General features: G+C 42.1%; 1 protein-coding gene across 1 annotated transcript in view; it reads right to left on the bottom strand.

Moving 5' to 3' along the window:
- SPATS2L (spermatogenesis associated serine rich 2 like) overlaps positions 1-11,532 on the bottom strand; it is an 84,095-nt gene extending 72,563 nt beyond the window's left edge. The window contains exon 1 of the mRNA XM_062619708.1: positions 11,425-11,532. The gene's annotated coding sequence lies outside the window, so the exon portion shown is untranslated. The remainder of the gene's footprint in view (positions 1-11,424) is intronic.
- Positions 11,533-14,499: the final 2,967 nt, after the last annotated feature.

Genomic DNA, 14,499 nt, shown 5'->3' with positions numbered 1-14,499 from the left:
AGCAGCCTTTTCATGGGAATGACATACAATTAACAAAACAGTCCCCAAAGTTTTGAAGCAAACTTCTCATGCTGGAACTTAGCATTTCTTTGATGATTTAAAATACTTTGGTCTGTGCCTCAGCTGAAACACTTATGTCACTCATTTACCTACAAAGGAATTTGGCTAAAATAAAGCAAAAATACAGCTTGGTTTTCTTTTTTATTAATGAGTTTGGATAAAAGTGAGTGCTGGTACAAATCTGGAATGAGTTCAGTGAACTCAGACTCTATGCTAAAGGAAATCAGTCTGCCTCAGTTTATTGGCATAGCACCTTCTGTATGGACCATTTTTGCAGAATTCCTGTTTGTATTTACTTTCTTAAGAACAAACGTGTGTACTGCTGACACTGAGCCTCAGAAACCATCGTATGACTTGGCACCACTGCTCCAAGTGCTTTGGAGATACTGAGAGTAAAGCTGGCTCCAGTAATATCCACTCACCCACAAGACATAGTCTGCATATTTTATGATGCACTAAAAAAAGTACCGTTACACTTAACAGAAAACTGCAAGGAAAACATTACGCACATGCAATAGGGCCAAACTACCATCTCTAAACAACCTTTGCTTTGTGAACTATCAGGCTTCTGTCTGGTTTAGCTTTAAAAACTCACAGTACATTGATGTTGTTTTTCCATTTTATTTCTTAAGATTTTTGCTGATTAAATTGAAGGGGGAGGGGTCACAATAAAAATCACTACAGTCATTTTAGTCGTGTTTCCACAGTCTCCCGACTTTCACAGATCTACTTGCATGGTATAGGTTCTGCTCACATCACCCATAAAATCAACTCAGCATCATCCTTTTAACTCTAGTCCTCAGTACGAACAACTGAAGCTTTCATGTGTCAAATACCTTAACACGCAGATTTCAAATATGCACGCTGCCTGACCACCTTGTATCCACAAACAGGCACCTTTCTACATTTGTAGTAACACAAAGGTTTAAAAATCTGTTATAAAATAAAATTTATCTCAGCCACCTTAGTATATTTCTGCTCCTAGTTAATTACTGAAGACAACACACTTGAGAACTCATACAAGCAACTCCTGGTGTATGACAGGACTACAGCACATGGTAAAAGCTGTAAATTAAAAGCAGAATTACCAAGTTACAAAACAAGGGTGAAATGATTACAACTTTTCACACCTTATATATAATGAAAAGCCTCACTTGACATAAAACAAACTAACAGTGAACTATCATATTCAAGTCAGCCTGAAGCACAGCTGAAAATCCACTGCTGTTACTCCTCTTTCCTGCCAGCAGGATCTGATTAGGGAGCTGACAAACCTAGAGGACTATGAGACCCACTAGATCAGAAATGGGATGTCAGGTGCATGCTACATGATGTGATTTCCAGGAATGAGCTTAGAAAGAAGGAACAAGAAAAAAGGAAAGAAAGAAAAAAAAAATGCAGACTTTAAAAATTTTCATTTCAATTCCTATTTAGAGTAGAAGACCTTCAAAACACGAGAAGAAACATGACTGTTTTTTAAGAAAGTTTTTAATTCATTACAAATACTTTTAATCTGGGCAAGGGATGTTATATGAAGGGGTGGTAGAGGCAAATAATTATTTTAATCTCTTACATTTTAAAAAGGGTAGCAGATAAAACCAAAACAGCCACTCTTCATTGTATCAGAGGCCAATTTTGTACCCAATTCCCTATGACCATTGTCAGAACTTCCAACACAAAGCAGGAATAAAGGAAAAACTTGGAGGAGTCTGCAACACAAGTGACCTGTCCATTCCCACCCCTAAAAATAAACATGTTGGAAATGCAAAAATGTGAAACTTGAAGCATTATACAACACAATACTCAACATTAGGCCATTAAGGGACAAACATGAAACCACTGCAACAGTCTGCCTTCAGCACTGATGCCTTACGGTTAAGTAAAATGATCACAGAAATTTAAGAAAAACTTTTAAACTTCAGGTAAGTCTAAATATATCTATAGTTATTATTTGTTATATAAAATAAAGATAATGTGTTAAATTCAAAAGCCTGAAGGCAGTCTGGTACTAGAATATAAAGTCTAACATTTCACTAGAAATACCATTTGCTGGTCCCTCTCAGACACCTGGTGTTTAAGTAAGATAAGACTTCTGGAAACAGCCTCTCCTTAGGATACTACTTTGACCTAAATTTGACTAATATGTTATCATGGGAGGATAAGATAGAGAGCCACTGGGAAAAGAAAGTCAAGCAAAACCCCCAAAAAGTAATCAAATCACCCAAAATCTGACTAAGGTAAAGTCCCAGTAAGGGAGCCGGGATGAGGTAGGCAACATAGCCAGAGCTGAGCAGGACCTGCAATCCAGGTTGCTTAGTAAATACTACTTAAGCCAATAAAACAAAGCACTGTTCAGATGTGTTTTTTTATATTTTATGCAAGAGACAAACTTAAAAACTGACAAATTATTTCCTTACTAGAACAGTAATTCCACAGCAATAATGCCACAAGAGAAATTAATAAATTAACATTTATCTGCAACAGATAAACTTCCAGAGATCAAGGTGTTGCTTTGCCACTACTCTTTACATACATATTGCATATGAAACAGAATTGCAGGACCATTTTTATAACAGCTCTGAAAGACGCACTCTTTGTATGGGTGCTTTTCTTCTCTGTCATTTTGGTGACGAGAAGTTTAATGTATCATATGTCCTGAAAAATCAAGTGTAGCAGAGTTCAGCTAGTGCTGAATATGAGTGGCTGATACATTCCCATCCCATCATCACCATCTTACTGCTCTCTGCATGTTTCTTTTAACTACTCACAGTTCATTTGTGTAGTGTGTGTGTGGGATGGTTGGCTTTTTGTGATTTGAGTTTTTCTGGGGGTAGAGAAGAAGTGGTGTTGCTTTGTCGAGTCTTTTAAACTTTAACCCATGAACAGGTAGTTTTCTACATTTGCACTAACACATGGAGTTAATAATTTATGGCATGCTTCTTAAGGAGCCCATCTGCTGTTCAAGAGCCTGTGTATCCCTGTATTTTCCATTTCAGTTAACAGCAGATTCCTTCCAAACGCTCTTTTCTGTGGCCAGTACTGCAAACTGAAAATGTCCAAAAATGTAGCACATAACAGCCCCTGAGGTCCCTCTCATAAAAATCCTAAACTAGCAAAAGGCAAAGCCTTTTATGGAGTCTGGTACCAAATCTGTTTAAAGATGAAAATCCAGCAAAACCAGCACACTCAGCAACAGCCATCCCAAACCAGCCCAGCTGCCAGCTGGCGGCAGTTCCAGCAGTTCCCCAAGCCTGTCATGCAGAGTGCATCTCTGCAGGGGCCTCACTCTCATACAAGTGTGGTCAAGTGCCTTCACCAGGCTCCTGCCTTGTAGCCCAAGATTTCAAAATGAGTTGTCCCTGCCCAGGTCTTTTGGCACCGCAAAAAAAAGAGCTCTTGCTATCATGATGTTTGACCATTTCCGTCTATTAAACTGCTTCTGAAGAGCCAGGCTCTGACATTGCAGGCAGCTCAGTGAGGATGCAGTGCTCAGCAGGCTTAGTTCAGCCCAGAATGAGCATCATACCATGATACAAAATTGCTGTTGCTTATGACAACAAACAGACATCTTGAGGTTTTTCTTTTTTAATTACAGAAAATGAATCTTTTAAGGCTGAGTGGCTCTCCAAAAGGAAAACGATATTATTCACTTAAAACAGTGAATGATAGTTTAAAGGTGCGCTATTCAGTTTAATTAATGATTGCATTTACACTGCTTCATTCCTTTAAGATGATGCACCAATGGTAATGAGTAACCTTTTTGCAGTTTAATAGTCCATGCAATCGTAAGATGATCCCTCTTTCATTTAACAAGCCCCTTGCTAGAGCTTAATAAATCTGGTTTTGCTCTTTAGCAATTCTCATTAAAATGCTTTGGAAGGTACCACCATTCACCTACAGCATGATTTTCATGAGGACCTGACTGCACACAATTCCAATTAAAACTTTCTGCACTCAACACCTCTGAAAATCCAACACCAGGAAGGCAATTAGATGTTTTCAACCTTTCCTAATCTATACTGTAATGTGCAAAATAATCAGGATTGGGTACAGCGTAACATATCAATGTGCTAACACGGGAACCTCCATTTGTCTTGTTCATTTATATTAATTCCGTCCACTGCACTGACACCACTTGATAAAGAGTCATGGGTTACTTTTTTGTACGCTAACATCTGTTGCCGGAGGAAGCAACAGCAGAGAGACCTTCCAGACTGCAAAATGCCTGTTCAAAACTTCCTTGGTTTTGTAGACTTAGTCTTTACTACAAAATACAACACTTCACATTAGAGAGTACCCTTTACCCCAAAACACTCTGTAGACTGTGAACCTTCTAACAGGATTGCCAGAAGTTTCAGGACTGAGCACTAGATAAACACAGGACTAATGGATTGAAAGGCAGCACACTGCTGCAGCCTGCTCCACAGCTGTGTCTCATGCCATATTCTTGTTTTTTTTAATGTAAAATACAACTACACAGCAAAAAGAATATTAGAAAGATTACATAAGGCAAGATACTGATTTTACACCAGAACCACAAAAGTGCAACTCCACCAATGTTGAGGATTTCATGCTTTGGCATGCGCCAGAAAAATGGTGACTTTCTCTGTAGTCCCCTTTCACACAAAGATAAACACTCTAGAGTCAGAGTTCTTCTGATGTAAAGTTAATTGTCCACTCAGCTCAAAGTTTCCCCAGATCATCATCATTTGGATATTTATTTTACTTCTTCTAGGATAAGATAATATTTACCACATTGAAAAAAGTCAGAGCAGCTATCGCAATCGACTATACCAACAATGTTCTCTGGCCTTCCTCAAAATCTTCCAATCCACCAGCAATTTGGTAAAGAAACAGCATATGTAAGCCAACGAGGCACAAGAGCATGGATATTAGACAGGTGTGTGGTTTCAGGAAGAGATAATAAAGGAAGAACTTCTTTTTTTGCTTGAGTGACAAGGAAGCAATGATAATGGCCCAAACTCTGTACTTGTGGATTTCAGTAGACATAAGTGCATAACAGAATGTGGCTGTAAATCCATAACATATGAACTGCAGTAAGCCCACCATTTCCATCAGTTCTTTAACCAAATGTCCAAACCTGAGGAAAACCCAACTGGGGCCAGGGAAGCCCTGATCTTATATTAGCATCACAGAAAAGATATTCCCTGCAATTCCATCCTTTCCCCCAACTCACCTCACAAGCTTCCCCTTTCACACTTGGGTATCTAAACAGACCTAAGCAAAAGCCTGGTGCCTTCCTACTGCCAAAGCTCCTTCCAGCCCATGGGATCTTCCCTGACCTTCTTCCCTCACCAAGGCTCCTTCCAACCACCGTGTTCTACTCTCTTTGCTACTACAAGCCTCTCGTATACAGGAGCTGCTCTAGCTCATCTGTATTTGCCTCACAATGCAGACCTCTTCAGGGCACCATTGGCAAATAGACCTAACACAGACTGAATCTTTTTTGGAACAGCTGCTTCTCTGTTGGCCAAAGGAATCATCCAATCATTTCTGGCTCCCACTGCATTTGTACACAACATAATTTGGCTATTGTGGAGGAAGCAACCCTCTAGCTCTTTTATGATTTTAATGAGAAGGAGGTTGCCTTCTTTCACTCTAGTAACAAAGTGGCTGCAGTACATGGAAAACCTCAGGAGCTGCAGGAACAGAAGGATGCTGTGCAAGCAGTCTATGTCCACATCATCCCTCTCCTCATCAACTTCAGAACAAGGAGCACAAGCTCTGATATTAAACACCAAAGCACAACTTCATGCCAGCAGCTTAAAAAACAGTCAAAACAATTTCTAGCCAGCACTAAGTTATTATTGGAAAACAAACTTACAGAAAAGGCAACATTTCATCCAGACAGAGTTGTAAAGATCACTAAATCAAAATCTGTGCAAGCTAGTATTACTGCACAAGACAGTTATTCCCCTGCATCAACACAGTAATGACAATTTGGGATTTGCAGGTATTTCCAGCACTACTATAAAGCACAGTCTTTGAAACATTCCCACCCAGAAGTACCACCACACCCAGACAGCACATGCAAGGCTTTTATTGCATTTAATTTTACACAGAAAACCATACACAGCACTGTAATTTAAACACTAAGTGGATAGTTTAAGTCTAGTGCAGAAGTGAAAGCCATGAATTGGATGGGTGTAGGTCAGTACATACTAAAAGCTGGTTTTATATACTACTAAAAGTGATTCAGTCCGAAATGACCATTTGAGTACCTGCTTGAGCTTAGAGTCATCCAGAACCCAAATACTCTTTCTTGGCAGTTGTACCTAAACCAGCCTTAGTTGTACCTAAGAAAGCCTTAACTCCTGATTTGCCACCCCCATTAGCTGTCAACATGCATCAGTCTTCAGCAATAAAAGCCATAAAATACCACAAAGAATACTCAGACACACACTCCTGCACTGAACCTTCAAGATCTGCACCGGTTTCTAACAAAATCAACCAGGATCCTGAAGATCTACCATCATTCAGAAATGTCTCATACCACAAACATCTTTTGGTACTGTTCCAAGAAAGATTCAGGTCAAACATCATAAATCCATGCATGGATTTTGCATAACATTGGAACAACAACCACCAGTCTACCTGCCCCAACTGTGGGGTGTTTATTTTGAATGCTGCCAGGCAGGTTGGCCTTACCAACACAGAAGGATAACACCACAGTCAGACTGTGCTGTAAACACAACAGTGATAGCAGCTTCTTTAATGCTAACTCAAAACACACCCACAGCTTTCAAGGATAAGACACCTCCCAAGAAATTTTACTCAGTCATCTTGGCCATGCACAGCACAAACAAGTAACATTGCATCAGCCCTCTTAGAAGCACAGCTCCTAGAAACACCAGGTTTCTTAAAAAAATGAAATAAACAGAGCAGACCTTCAAGCAGTGAACATAAAACTGTATCAGTTTACAGAGGGCAAAATCTGTCCTCAACTCTGAGCAGCAGCACACTGGTCTTCACAAACAGGTGAGGCTTCCTTGCCATTTGAACTCTTAACTTTTCAACACTTGGGAAATTAGATTCATCAGTAATTTAAACACTGGACACAGTACACAGCCATAGGCATTTTTTTCAGTCAACAAACCACTAGAGAGAGTACTGAAAGGCCTATTATGAAGGCAAATCACTATCCTTTTTTTGAATGACCACATGAAAATCAGTGACTGTTCCACAATGGATTGAAAGGGCCTTTTGTCTGAAGGAAAAGGACAAGGAGTCACAAAGTACTGTAAATTCATTTCTAACTCATGGTTTTTGAAGAAACTGTATACCTTCAGCTAAGAGTAAACCAAGCTTTGGTTTACCAAGGCATTTCCAAGCTTTGGAAATGTTATGCCACAGTCCTTTCCTGCTGTGTATAGGCAAAGTATATTTTTAGATTAGTCTCTAATTCGTATTATAAGAAGATGGGGAGGGATTCTGTATTACTGTTGTTTACAAGATGTTTAAAACACATGCAGAGTTTTGACTTTATTCCAAAACCCCAATTAGGGTCTGCAACGCTATTTGCCTTGTCTAAACAAAAAATCATCAGAAACTTTTTTGGTACGAGTTCTAGTGAAAGTATAATTGCACTGGAAGAATAAGTGAAAGCACTGTCACTGTTGCTTAATAATGACTTTAGTAACTGAGTAATAGAGCCATCACCCATAAAGTATACGGTGGCCTAGTCAACAAGAAGTCATTTCTTACATTGAGAAACCAACATCTGACTCTTGAATTTTGAAGTCTCCTCCTGAAATCTCTTAAAAAAAAAAAAAAGAGTAGCTTACATCTGCTGACAACTTCTCAGAAGAAATGTTTTACTTCTCCAACTGCCCCAATCACATTTTCATTTCTCAGGTTTTACACACAAATGCACACACCCAAAATGGGATTTGCACACAGGATTTCATTATGGAGTTTCTAAACAAGCTTCACATGGACAAACTTTCAGCAGGAAAGACAGTGGGGGCTAATAACCAAAACCAGATTTCTTCTAATCCATATCCAGAACTAGGGAATTACTCTACTTCCACTCAGAAAGAAAAGTCACAGCTGTCAGACTTGCCCTCGTCACCCGTCTGTTCCACCCATAGACTGTGAAACTAAACAGTCAAAAAATGTCAGTTTTCACCCCTCCAGCTTCTCTCTGCATCCCAGAATTTATATCCCTTGTGCTGCCACAACTCCTCATGAAATAAAAGCAATGTATTTTGCACACACCATTGGTCAAGGTACCAGCTGGATTTAGCTCTTCTGATCACCCCATCAAGTTAATCTGTCAAGGAGCTGGTCTTTAGCATGCTACAAGACAAGCACTACCAGGGCCAAAATCATTGCTGTGGGAATTGCCCAGGATGCCTCTTTCAAATATGTATTGGAAGTAATACAAGGTAACTATGCACCCATCATCTCAAACTCTGTAAAACATGAACATACAGTCCTCCAGAGGTCCTCAGGACTATAAAAAAAGATCTTGCAAATGCAGAGGCATAACAATGTGCCACCACCTTCTTGAAGGTCAAGGGACTCAGAAACAAACAAGGCAAAGAGACATGAACTGCACAGCCACCTGCTAGTCTCAGTGAAGAGCCAAATGCTTTGATATAATAATGCTATGAAGTGTTGCTTCCAAACAACTATTAGCAGGGAAGGTGCCCAGACTAAAATAAAGGCACTTTGCTATCAAAGTTAACTATCTCAGCACTGTTCATTCCTGTACATGAAGAAGAAAAAAGTGAGAAAGCTGGTGAAGCACATGAAGAAGGAAGAAAAGGTAAAAAGAGAGAAACTGTAGGACTGAAACAGTGCAGAAAAACATGGAAGACAGAGGAGACATATTTCCCCAGAGTAATACAGACAATAAAATCCCTAATATTATCTACAAGTTAACTAAAATTAACAGTTAACTATTAGTTATTTTTCTTCCCTTGATCTTTATGCAAAGCCTTACTGTTCCTGGGTCCTCTGATCCAAACTGTTACACAGTTTTACTTTTATCCTCCAGTGAGCAGTGAAAAGTGGAGTTTGACCTTCCCTTCAGATGTGTAAAGCATCACACCAGATTGTTTTGAGAAAATGATTGAGGATTTTGTTTTATGCATGACTAACATTACTTAACAGTGACTAAAGATCTCTAAGACATGGGCCCTGAAAAGATACTAGGAAAAGCAGTTCCCAGAATGGCAACAGAGGCCACACATGTGGGTGAAAAGGAACATGAATATAACAGCCTAGGGAAGTTAATACCAAACACAGGTTGCCTACAGCTGCTGACAGGCACAGCTTTGGTGCTTCCACCATTGCCAGAAGAAAACTCAAAGATATAAAACACACTGAAGGCCACTGGAATGTTGTCGTGCTTTCTTTTCAAAATAGGCCTAAACTGATTTCTGTACTGGACAGGTAGTTCCTTAAAATTCAGGAAATGGCAGAAAGGTGTCCTGACATAGCCTCATTTCCATTTCTTTGAGCAAGAAGGACTAAATAACTGATCTAGATGCAAACTTCCCTCAACACAGAAAGTACTCAGAAGATGCTTGTGTTCAATTTTTAAGCTTATTACAGTATGTCAGACAAAACAGGAGCTCTTATGCACATGTTCCTTCTCAGACACCTGCCTGGGCGTAAGGACTTTGGGAACAGACCCTTCACTTCAGGATAACCCTGAGAACATTTTGAAGGGTACTTAATTTACTTCATCTTAATCATAAGACTTTCTTACATCGTTAACTTCTCAGAGTTGTGACCTTACCTTCTTACATGTTTATACAGCACCTGACACAGTACAAACCTTATCTTGATTAGTGTCTCATTACCTTTAACAGATCCTGCTGGTCTCCTGAAGGGCCAAACTCCTTCAACTCCCATAACACAATTAGTGGGAGAGCGCTCAGTCGAGCGGCAGCATTCAGCTCCAGCAGGTTGTGATGGCACCTCACCAAATGCATCAACCTGTTCTGACCTGGAAATTATTCTGCATTTACACAGTTTCACCACATTCACAGAAACAATTGTGGCAAGGGCACAGTATCCTGCTCACAGCAGCTTGAAGACTCTAGTTAGCGGCATTCAACAGGTGATCACCCAGGATTTCTTTCATGGCCAGTGCAAACGCGTTTCTAGTTAACCCTGACATTCTGTATGCAGCAGTCTTCTGCTGCATATAAAGTCTGCAATTTACCTTCCCTGAATCATCACATTTTGGAAAATCTATCAGAAGCTCAAAGAAATGGAAGAAAGATGAATCATGCAGAAACCAGCAATCCAAATTTAAAAGTTAACAGAAAAGAATTCCCACAGAAGATCATTAGTTGCCTTGAAGCATGTTTTTCAAGGTGGAATCAACTAAATCACTCCAGGGGAATATGTCCTGGAATGAAAAAAGATGGATTTGCTGTGGTGCCTCTCAGCTCTCCTCAAGAAAATAAATCTGCAGGTACAGGTGATTCACATCTCAGGATGATGAGGCTGAGGGTGGGGAAGATGCCTACACTATTCGTTTACAGTTCAACAAAGGAAGCATTGCACTCTGAGAAAAAAAGGATATTGCCAGCTGCCACTGCTTATCAAAGATTTCCACGCCTAATGATTAAATTTCTCATGCACAGTAAAAAAGGAATGCTAACCCCCCCCCCCACACACACACACACGGGAAAAAAAAACCCAAACGAAAAAACACGCACAAAACCAAACTCCCCTTATCACCTCAGCGGTCTTTCATCTTCGTGCTGACAAAACAAACCCTCAAACGGCTGGATTTGTGCAAAAACAGCAACTAGGGCACAGCAACCTTCGTCCCTGCCTTGTGGTATGTCAGCACTCGCAGCAGCGTTTCACAGCCCATGCAAAAACGTAAGGCGGCATTTCAGGAACAAACATACCGCTGGCTCAGCGCGTCTGGCCGCCAAGACAGCCGGGGATAAACGGCTGCGTCCGGAAAGCCCAGGCTCCCCGTTCCCGGGGTGAGCAGTTAATCATTTATGACCAAGGCTGTTACTGAATAGCCTCGCACGCCACAGCCCAGTTTCGGCTCCGGCGGCGCCGGGGGCCTGGCGGAGAGCCGGGAAGCCGCGACAAGCGGCTCCTGGGCGCTGCGGAGCCAGTCCCAGAGCAAGCCGGGCGGAGCCCCAGCGGCCGGAGCCGGGCCCCGCTGCCGTCCCCGTGCCACCAGGAGGGGCTCCCGCCGCGGCGCCGGGACCCGAAGCGTTAGAGTAGCGGGCGGGCGCCGCGCGGCACCACAGCAACCGCCCCGCCCGCCCGGCACCCCTCGGCAGGAAACTCCCGGCGGGCCCGCGCAGGTGCAGAGAAGGAGAAAGGAAGCGAGGAGGGAGCAGAACGGTGCCTTACCAGGTACCGCCCGGGCCGCAGCGAGGCCGGTGCCGAAGCTGCGGGCGCACGGGGCGCAGCGACCGGCTGCGAGTCGCGGCTGTGGTTCTGCCGCCGGCTCGTGGGGACGGGGCTCGCACCGCCCCGCCCCGCCTCTGCACGCGCGCACCGCCCCAGGCCCGCCTCAGTAATGGCGCAGCGGACCCCGCTCACTGCAAGGGCGGCGGCGCCGCGTCCCCCCGCCCGCAGCCCCGGGGGGCTCAGCCGGAACCGGCCCCGGCCCCGGCACCTGCCCTTGCCCGAAGCACGGCTCCGACAGCGCAGCTCGTGTCGTGCGCTTCCCGGGTGCCGGGTGGGGAGAGTTCTGTGGGGCGGAGAGAGCATTTCCTGCAGCGGGACTATAGCTTACGTGTGCTCCTCTTGGCACAGACAGATGAGGGTCCGGGACGTGCAGCGACGCCGGTAGTGCTCATGTAAAGACTGTTCAAGACCTCCTCAGTAAGCAAGAGGAAACAGGCAACATAAATCATCACTAACCTATGGGCCTTCCTACCTGTGAATACTCTTGGCAAACAACCAGAACATAAAAACATACCGATAACGTTTTCAGCAATCAGTGTTTTAAAATATGACTGAAAAGCTCCAAAGAAAATACAGAGGCATGGTTAACACGAAGCTAAAGGAGCAATAAATACCTATCCACTTAAACACTAGAATGTGGAGGTACAACCACACACTTGGAACTAAAAAAAAATCAGCACATTTTCCATAAACAACTTAATCTGGATTTACTATCAGTATTGTTGTCTTACACCATCAATCAGCATTTCCCTTCACCAAACACATCAGTTCTCATTTTTGAGAGCCACAAAGCCTGGAAAATCATAGCATTACCCATTAAAATCACTTCATACGTCTTTTCCTGCTAATGCAAAGACGACTCTTCTGGTCATAACGCACCTTTACTTGAACTCCATACCTTCAGCCAGAAAACTAACTTCTTCCACCTGCAAACACAGGTTGAAGGCAGCACTTGGTTCTTACTATTTTCAACCAAGGATTCACAAACTGCAGCACGGAAAATAATTCAAGGTGAGATTTACACCAAGTCCACAGCCAACCCATCCTGCGAATCAGGCAGAGCCGGCAGCATTTCCCCACAGTGGGTAAGAGAGCTGGCAGAGAACCACCCAAGTGTGATAGACACACAGTTCCCTCTGATGGTGGTACCAAAGTGAACCTCACCAGGCAATTTCTACTCTATTCAGCCGCAGTGGCTTCATGGGATGAGTATCTGTTGAATGGACTCATCCACCTACTGCAGAAAGCCGGGCATGAATTAAATAGTCAAGTTATGGTGAAGCCACAGGTTCAGAATTAACATTTAACTTGGAATCATGTCTTCCGAACTATTCAGATCTTCAGTAAATGTTGGTTTGCCTTAAACAATGTAACTTTGAATGTCCACGCTTACATTTGTGTTCTGAGAGTGCTCTTTATAGCATTCCTGTGTTTATCCACAACCTGAGCTGTATTTTGCCTCGGAGTTCTGGAAATGATTCTGAAGTTCAAGAGAACAGTACATTATATTCATAAAACAAGGGTGCTGCTGACCTTTCAGTACAAGAGAATAGATGTGCATCATGGGCCTGAGACTCCTCTAAAGAAACACAGCGGAAACACATAGGATGAAAGGCTTTAAAGGCTTTACAAATTATGTTTGGATGGGGGAGAGCAGGGAGAAAGAGAATGTGGGAAAAAGAAGAATGAAAAAGGATCCTGCTGTTTAGCTCATGCATAAACTGTATGTGCTCAGGCAAAGGTCACTCCTTTTATTTTCTCATTAATTTCAATGACGGTAGATGGTATATGAAGAACAATCTAAAAATAGGAACAGCCAGAAATAACGTAGGTTTTTGCGTGACAGCATAGTGGGAAGAAAAACCTGAGCTGCAACTTCATTCTGTATCTTTACTTTTGATTTTTTAAAACATAGCGACTTAATTATTTAAGATGAACTGTAAATTTATTTAGAAAGCTAAACAAAAATCAAGTGGTCTACTTTTTATGTATTTTCCACTAAAGTCCTTGTACCCTCTGTACACTGAAATCAGTTCCTGTTTGTGGCTTTTTTATCCACCACTGTTGGTGAGAAATGGTGTAATTTGGACAGTTTTGAGAGTGAATTGTCTAGGTACTAAACACAAGTGAGGAAAACACTAAGTACTAAGCTAAGCTGTAAACAAATAGAGAAGGAATAACAGCTTTGGGAATCCTGCAGGTGCATGCAAAATCTGGCACAAGGAAACTGCCATCCACAGAAACTGAACGCAGAGGCTGGAATGGGAACATAGAAGGGATCATGAATATTCTGCAGAGAGGATCATGAATGGCTGCTTCAAACAAATCTTCAGGAAACAGGAGCCCTTCATACAGAGACTGATGCAACATCTGCCAATGTTTTCGTAGGGAATAAAGGGCCAATATCTAGAAGCTGATCTCCAGACAAGGTGCAGAGATTCTCCATTGGTATAGAAGGAGTTTTAGCATTACTCCACCAGCTTCTTAAATTTTGCAGCAAATGTGCAAATCCATGTTGACTTGCAGTATATTTGGCTGTATGGTGAGCCTACATTTTCAAAAAGAGGACACCAGCTGCCCAGAGTTTAGTTCTCATCTCCTGTTTATGCCAAATAGCAGTATGAACCTTATGGCCAAAACATGTTGCAGTGTTCAGTTCCTCTGCAGAGGTTATTCACTGATAAATGTAAAGTGATAATCAGCAACAATTAGACATCCCAGCTGGAACCTTTGCACTGTATTAGAAGTGAGGTGGCCTGGTCAGAGCACAGACTTTGGATTTTGCATTAAATCCTCAGTACACAATATTTCCTATACAACCATGGCTGTAATTCTGATGTGATCACGGAGAAGAAAGGAATTTCCAAAACTCCATGTATATGACAAAGATTATGAGATACCCCAGGTGTAGCTGCACAATGCAGTAACTTTGGCAGTAAAGGTGCCTTAGTGATTTCTTGCTCTCTTGCAATCTCCCCGCCTCCATCCGTGCACTGTGATCTGTTATTCTACTCA

The sequence above is a fragment of the Pezoporus occidentalis genome, unplaced genomic scaffold (assembly GCF_034315485.1).
Source record: "Pezoporus occidentalis ecotype Australia unplaced genomic scaffold, CSIRO_AGI_Poc_V1 ctg213, whole genome shotgun sequence".
NCBI classification, from domain to species: Eukaryota; Metazoa; Chordata; class Aves; order Psittaciformes; family Psittacidae; genus Pezoporus; species Pezoporus occidentalis.
This window is presented reverse-complemented; position numbering and strand designations above follow the sequence as displayed.